Raw genomic sequence first — 8,220 nt, forward strand, 5'->3', positions numbered from 1 at the left:
TTGGGGGTCCTTGACATGATAAGGTTTGAGAACCACTGCTATAACGTGCACGCGACACTTTGTGGCTGAAGCAGCTGCAGTCCCCCAGCATGCTATAGTAGATAGATCATTCTTCTATGTCAACTATTAACTATGTACAGTAAGTTGAAATGTCCTTTTCTGTATGGTTACAATTGCAGGTTATTGTATTCCTAATTAATGACTGCTAGACCGCTACTGTAATTAAATCTTTCTGACTTCATATGGCCAGTAATCAGGATCAAGATTCAAATGCGCACCAGATCTTACCCCTATACTCAGTTTGCATGCCTGCATATCTCAACCATTAGTCCGTTACCACAGCAAGTTTAAAGGGTTAGTTCACCCCCAGAAATGCAGATTTTTTTGTTTTTTTGTCACATTCCTAAGCCAATAATTTGATGACCGGTGGCGGCTCCAGTAGGAGACTCAAAGTGTCAACTTTGAGTCTCCTACTGGAGACATTAGCATTAGCATCAAATTATTGACTTAGGAATGTGGCAAAAACCAAAAAATGTCCTTGAATTCAAGGCTTCATGGGGTGTGTAATTGATAGAAAATAAGTCATTTTTAGGGTGAACTATCCCTTTAACCTTCTCCATTGTATACACCTGCTTCCGCATGTGATCATGTTGAGGTGCTGTGTTGTTCAGCCAAGCACAATAATCTTAATAAAATCCTGTAGTGTGTGTGATGCACCATTATTTTAAAATCTTGTAATGTGCATTAAGATTATAGATCCAATTATTTTAGGACATGCATGATGCAACCAGTTTTCAAAATCTGTGAGGATTTTAATTTAAAAGATCCTGTAGTGTGAGCCCAGCTTTACGGCATATCAGAGGTTGACTATCCATAACCTCACATGGGGAAATAAAATGTCCCACCAAAGAAAAATGTGCTTTAAACCCTACAGCCTAGATAAGCCCCAAAGCTGCTCACTTTGTGTTATGAAATGGTGCAGCTGCTACATCTTTTAGAAGGGAAGAAATGTAATAACCGTCTGCTTTGTTAAGGGACTTAAACTATTCAGGAACTTGTTCATCACTTGTTTTAACTTTTAAGCATCCTGTCTTCAGAGATGTGTTTCTATTTGACTTTAGACACTTACTGAATGAAACCACTTGAGAGAGTAGTGATTTTACTCTAGAGAAAACTTGACCAGTATGCCTTTTCTGCTGTATGTCAAACCTTGAATGAATAGTCATATTCAGTAAAGTTCAACTAGAGGGCATCATTTGTTGATTTTGAAATGTAAAAAAAGTCAGAAGTTGTACTGAATGCCTTTAATTGATGAATGTGCATTTTAGTCAAATGGTAAATAATTTGCAGTGTAACAGGCCGTTAAAACTGAGCACAACAACTATAAAATTATAGTTTTCCAAATCAAGTCAAGTGGATGGCAGAGTTCACACCACAACTATAACAAATACAATGGTGAACGATATAGTTACAGTTATATAGTGCTCAGTGTGAACGGCCCTTAGAGTACCAAACTTGTGGCTTGTCACTTGAGGCAGCACATTGAGTACACTACTGTACATACATACACATAGTGACTATTTGAAAATCAATTTATACAGTATGTTTAACCCATTAAGACCGGGAACGCATCTGTGTTATTTTAGATTTCTTTCGGTATTCAAAAATGGCAGATATACAAGCTCATAGCGCGCTACGAGCTTGTAGATCTGCTATTTTTTGAAAAATCTTGAACATTTGTGCAAATATTTGAAAACGTTTTTTTTTTTTTTTAAGCGAACATTTTTTACTCAAATCTTTGCTTCTGGGGGATTCTACGAATGTCTTATAAATCCTGAAAGTTTTTTGAAAAAACTTATGTTATTATATCAGTGGTTCTCAATGTTTTTTCATGTCAAGGACCCCCAAAATGATATGTATTTGGCCGAAAATATGTTGTCAAAATATGTTGTTCCAGGGACCCCCCAGAAGCCAAGATTTGAGTAAAAATGTTCACTTTGAAAAAACAGATATTCAAAGAGTTGCACACGACACAGATGCTTTCCTGGTCCCGGTTAACTGTGATTGATATGGCATGTGCCCTGTTGTTAATCTCCACTCATCCGGTGCTCTAACCTCAGTCATAATAAATGACTACTTGACAGCTACACAGGTCTGATTCTAATGCATTTAAATGTGTAGATGAATAAATATGTCTAATACTATTTAATTAACGTGTTCATTTGGCCATGAATTGAAGACTGCGCTATAATTCATTATGATTTATAAACTCACCAGATGGGTGTTTACAATGTTATGTGTAACACCTCACTTAACTCGTTACAATTTTAGATGGTATATTGAGAAAACATGTTAATACACTGCAAACCTTTGCCAAATTGACACTGTTTGGGTTCAATCTTAAAATAAATTGTTGAAAATGCAATTGCCACTGTTTGGTCTGGTATGTTATGATGTAGCCCAGTGGTTTTCAACCCTTTTCATATCATGGTCCGTTATTCATTCGGCATTTGAGCCACGGACCACCGTTTGATGAGATTTAGACTCTTAGACCCAAGACAATATTTTGTTGTCGTTGGATGAGATTTTGATTTTGTCCACAATTGATGTTGGTACCAATAGGAGAGATAACAGGCAAACGTTGATCAAAATAACAATTACTCAATTAAGTAATGCAGATGTTTAACAATTATTTAACGCTTGAGAGCGTTAAATTAAACCAAATTAACCCCATTTGGTTTAATTTTACGCTCTCAAGAGTTAAAGATCTATAAGCGTCCATTTGGTTACCAACTCTCCATCATTTAGCTGGGGACCACCTGGAACCCCCTCAAGGACCACTGGTGGTCCCCGGACCACTGGTTGAGAACCACTGATGTAGCCTATCAAGTGTGCCTCAGTAATCAAAAATAAAATTTGGCCATATATTTAATTACATGAACATGGTTGAGAAAAAATCATATACATTTGTTTTATTAATTATGTATCCACATTGTGGAAAGTAGTTTACCATTATGGTTAAAAAAAAAGATGCCCTGGTTTTCTGATGGATGTTTTGAAACATGTTCTAAAACATTTAAATGACAGATTTTTGTTCTAATGCATATCTTTATGAACTGACTGAATGTGAAACTAGCAAAACCATCTGTGGAAAATATCAAATCAACGCTATTTTGAAATTGTGTTATCCTCCTTTCTTGTTTTAGGTTTCATTCCAGACTGGGTCTGAGAACAAAGTGTGACTGATGAGATCTTGATGTGACCATTCACTGTATGAATACGTCAAAATAAAAGTAAATCTGTATAGACCTATTATAGATGCTGTTTATTTTTGTGTACAAGGAAGTTACAACTATACATGCTTATGCATGACAACTGACAACAAACTTAAAGGGATAGTTAACCCCCAAAATGACTTTTTTCCTATCGATTAGTCACCCCATGGAAACTTGAATTCATGGATATTTTTTGTCTTTTTCTAGTTTTTGTCACATTCCTAAGGGAATAATTTGATGACCGGCAGCGTTTCCGGTAGGAGACACGATTAAAGAGTCTCCTTTGTATCTCCTACCGGAAACCGCTGCCTACCAGTCCGCCGGTCATCAAATTATTGGCTTAGGAATGAGACAAAAACCCCAAAAATATCCATGAATTCAAGTCTCCAGGGGGTGACTAATCCATAGAAAAAAAGTATTTATTTGGGTAAACTATCCCTTTAAAGCGAACCGATTTTGTTCTTATTTTATCTCTGGTAAGAATTGTTTTTATTTTATTTCTAATCTGGTAATAATACAAAATTATATGTTATGGTGTAATGGTTTAATTGAAAAGGGGGGGGGGGAGGCCTCCAGTAACCTAGTTGTTACCTACAGCAAGTTAGTTGCTAGGCATTGGTATTGGAACATCCAGTGTTTTACTGGAACTCTTTTGGGGGGAGTTATCTCTGGTAGGAGATAGTAGCTATCCATTATGTATCTCTGTTGTGGAGTATATCCCATATCATCATCACCTAGTAACAGTGGTGGAAAGAGCACTCACATTATTTACTTAAGTAAAAGTATCAATACTGCAATATATAAATACTCTGTTTCAAGTAAAAGTCTGGAATTCAAAATGTACTTTAGTAAAAGTACAAAAGTATTGGCATCAAAATGTACTTAAAGTACCAAAAGTAAAAGTACTCATTGTGCAGAATGTCCCATTTCAAGTTTTCAAGTGCATAAAAATCTTTTGAAAATAGCAGATCTACAAGCTCATAGGGCATATGAAGCAGGAGCAACGCTGAATGGAGAGAACAGACTGCGAAACAGCACATTATACATGGTTTTAATCATGATGTTTTTTGAATGAAAATCTGTGGTAATGGGCAGCGTGACATGGTGCCATCATGATGACCTTGCTCTGCCATGATGTGGCACAACGCTGTCATCAGCCTTGGTCTGTGTCATGCTGTGTCTCTCTAAGCAAAAAACATAGAGCAAATAGTAATGTAGCCTATCGTGTAACCCAGTGGTAGAAAAAGTACACACATTTTCGAAGTAAAAGTATCAATACTGAAATGTAGACTACTCTATGGAAGTCCTGTATTCAAAATGTACTTGAGTAAAAGTACATCAAAATATACTTATAAAGTACCAAAAGTAAAAGTACTCATTGTGCAGAATGTCCCATTTCGCAAGTTCAAAATGTATTAAAAAATCGTTTGAAAATATCAAATTTACAAACTCACAATGCGTCGCATCGTGATGCATTGTGAGCTTGTAGATCTGCTATATTCAAATGGCCAAAATATATATGGCTGAAGTGGTTAGTGTGTTTTGTAATAATGATCAAAATCTACAAAGTAATTAGTAACTAAAGTTTTCATATACTTGTAGTGGAGTAAAATTACAATATTTTCCTCTGAGACCTGAGTAGTATTGAAAGTATTGAAAGTAAAAGTATTGGAGTAAAAGTATTGAAAATTGGAAAAACTCCAGTTAAGTAAAAGTACCTCAAAATTGTACTTAAGTACAGTACTTCAGTAACCTAAATGTTCTGAGCTCTAAAAGAACATCTCAATGAATCAATGAAAACAATAGGCCTATATAATAATATCAGATACCATTGTATAACAATGCAATGAACCACATTACTTCTGGCAGAATATTATCATCTCGCTGCAGCTACACAGTGTATTGTTTCTGTCTTTGTTATGTACTGTATCTCTCAGACTCAGACAACATCTACCCTTGACCTTGACTGAAGTCTGTAACCTCTGGTCCACTATTTCATTGTGTAGTTCTCATTTTAACCAGCAGGCGGCACATTATCTCCTAGTTTACAAGCAGAAGCCTGTCCTGAAAATCGAAATGAAAAAGCTGACTCTAATTAGATCTCTTACATTTTTTATTGTAGGCCTGCTGCTAAATCGTTGTAGTTATATAGCTACTTATAAAGAAGCGACTGTTCCTCTCGGTACAGACTGTACCGAGAGGTACAGTCTGTTCGCTCAGACTGTACCTCTCAGAATGTTCTCTCTGTTCATTGATTGATTTATGAATGGTGTTGTTGCATTGGGGAACCCAAAAGGCATGCCTCTGTCTCCACTCTCCACTGTCAGTTTGTGTAATAAAACAGATGCAGCAGGCGCAGCAGACAGACAGTGCTACCGTTTATGGTGGGCAAACGCAAACTGAGTTGTGAGAACTTCAGAACTACCTTGAGAACTACCACGTCTCTAACCTCCCAATGTCCCCCCCTGTATGAATGAATGAACCATTGTAAAGCGCTTTGAGCACTTGGAAAAGCGCTATAAAAATGCAATTCATTATTATTAGCCCTGAAACATGACTGTCATATCATGACAGTCATGGCGCAACTTGTTCTTGTTTTTTGTTTCTTCTTCATTTACAACCCTTGCATCTACATAAACGTTCAAATTTCAAATATAAAGTGCTTACCTCACGGCCACGGATGTAACAAGTTGAAACGCTTGGGTTTAAGTACCCGTATTTTCCGAATTGTTCAATAAAAAGCATTTTAATCTGATCGTTGGCCATTTTCTCAAAATGTCCTTCATATGCTTTTGACTACGCGACCATATCGGTTGGGAGGTGTATTGCATTCTGATACATTATATCTCGATGAGAAAACGGCCATCAATAGAAGACGGAGGATAAGGATATACTTAGACCCAAGCGTTTCAACGTGTTACATCCATGGCCGTGGGGTCAGCCCTTTATATCAGCAATCTGAACGTTACGTAGATGTACGGGTTGTAAATGTAGAAAAATCCAAAATCAGGAACAAGTTGCGCCATGACGCTTGTGACAGACGAGCGTCATGTGAACCATGGCTACCACGTCTCAATCATTTGCATGCACACGGATCCAAACATCCTCCGCCGAATGTGATGTTGTTCATGAGCCCGAGCCAGGATACGCTCAGCTGTGTAATCACATTATAATTGATTGGGATACAGGAAGAGTGGGCGCATCGATGTTGAATTGGCTATTTTGTCCAAAATGTAAATGATGATGATAATAATAATAATAATAATAATAATAATAAGGGATAATATTAAGTATAATTTGATGGGTTACATATCAGACCTAAATTTACCCAACTTCTTGTTTATACCCAAAATGACTGGATGCATGTTTCGTAGCAATCTGTAGCAAGTTGCAACTCACTGTAGACATAAGCATGTTCTAATCATGTATGCTTGATTGAATCCAATGAATTAATCCAATTAAACCTCTTTGAATTTTTTGGGGAACTGCATGGCCCCTATAATTTTTGTCGTTTGTATTTTTGGCTGTATAAATATTGTATTTTTCTGTAATTACATTGTAATTTACTGGCACAACTCCTTGAAGCCCATTAAAGTTTGGTTGTATTGTATCTCTCTTGTAGCCAGGCTACAGTTGTCTATGTCTCTATGCTACGCCTCATGGGCGGGATCGAGTATCTCGTCTGAGCGGTAACCAGAAGACTCGCCCCAAAACACGCTCATCCCCATTTTTACATAAGTTTAGGGTTAGGGTTTTACTGATGTTAAGTTTAGGAATAAGGTTAGGTTGTCGGTTTAGGCATTGTTTTACTGAGGTTAAGGTTAGGAATAAGCTTATGTTTTGGCACCGTTTTTCTGAGGTTACGTTTAGGAATAAGGTTAGTTTTAGTTTTAGGTATAGTTTACTGAGGTTACATTTAGGAATAAGGTTAGGTTTAGACATAGTTTACTGAGGTTACGTTTAGGAAGGTTAGGTTTAGTGATCAGGTAAACATTTGTTCTCTCTCTCTCCTTTCCAAGTTTGATGTCAGTAAATAAACAGTAAGTTACAAAGATGCACAGACATTTCTCTCTAGTAGCCTAGTAGTGTTGTGTCTGACAAAATTGAGAGTGAGTGAACATGCCATGGTTTCATGGTCTGTCTGTCTGTCTGTCTGTCTGTCTGTCTGTCTGTCTGTCTGTCTGTCTGTATGTGACTGTGTCACTGTCTGCGAATGTGAAGGCACACACAATTGACGAGAGAGGGAGAGGGAGGGAGGGAGGGAGAGAGATGTTTCTGCGCTCCCCTCCCCTCCTATTTTTGTATTTGATGTGAAAACAGTACCCCTTATGCTGTTATTTGGCCTAGCTTTCTGGGGTAGCCTATATGGCAATATGGTTAAACATGCTCTCCATAGCACGGAAACGGCTCTCCTGAAATAGTCAATGACCTTCCCATGGCCGCAGATTCAGGAAACTGTTCCATCCTTGTCCTGCTGGACCTGACTGCGGCCTTTGACACCATTGACCATGCGGTCCTTATCCTATAAAAGTGTGTGGGCATTTCAGGCACCGCCCCTTGAGTAGTTTAGGTCGTACTTAATTAACCGGCAGATATATTTCCATTGGCATTGGTGAAGCAACCTCATCCCTAGCCTCCCTACATTCCGGCGTCCCTGCAAGGTTCGATCCTTGGCCCCATCCTCCTCTCACTCTATATGCTCCCCCTCAACATCATCTGTAGTCAGAACATTCAATTTCTCTGCTACGCAGACTCCTCGGGCATACCCAAACTTCAAGCATGCCTAGCTGACATCAAACACTGGATGTGTGAAAACTTTCTACAACTGAATGACTCTAAATCCGAGGTTCTTGTATTTGGCCCGCCTCAGCAAAGAGTCCTGCTGGGTCAAAACCTGGGCTCTTTGGCTCCAAACCTTAAGCCATCCGTAAGGAACCTGGGTGTC

This window comes from Gymnoscopelus braueri, assembly GCF_963280865.1.
Source record: "Gymnoscopelus braueri genome assembly, chromosome: 5".
In the NCBI taxonomy this organism is placed as follows: Eukaryota; Metazoa; Chordata; class Actinopteri; order Myctophiformes; family Myctophidae; genus Gymnoscopelus; species Gymnoscopelus braueri.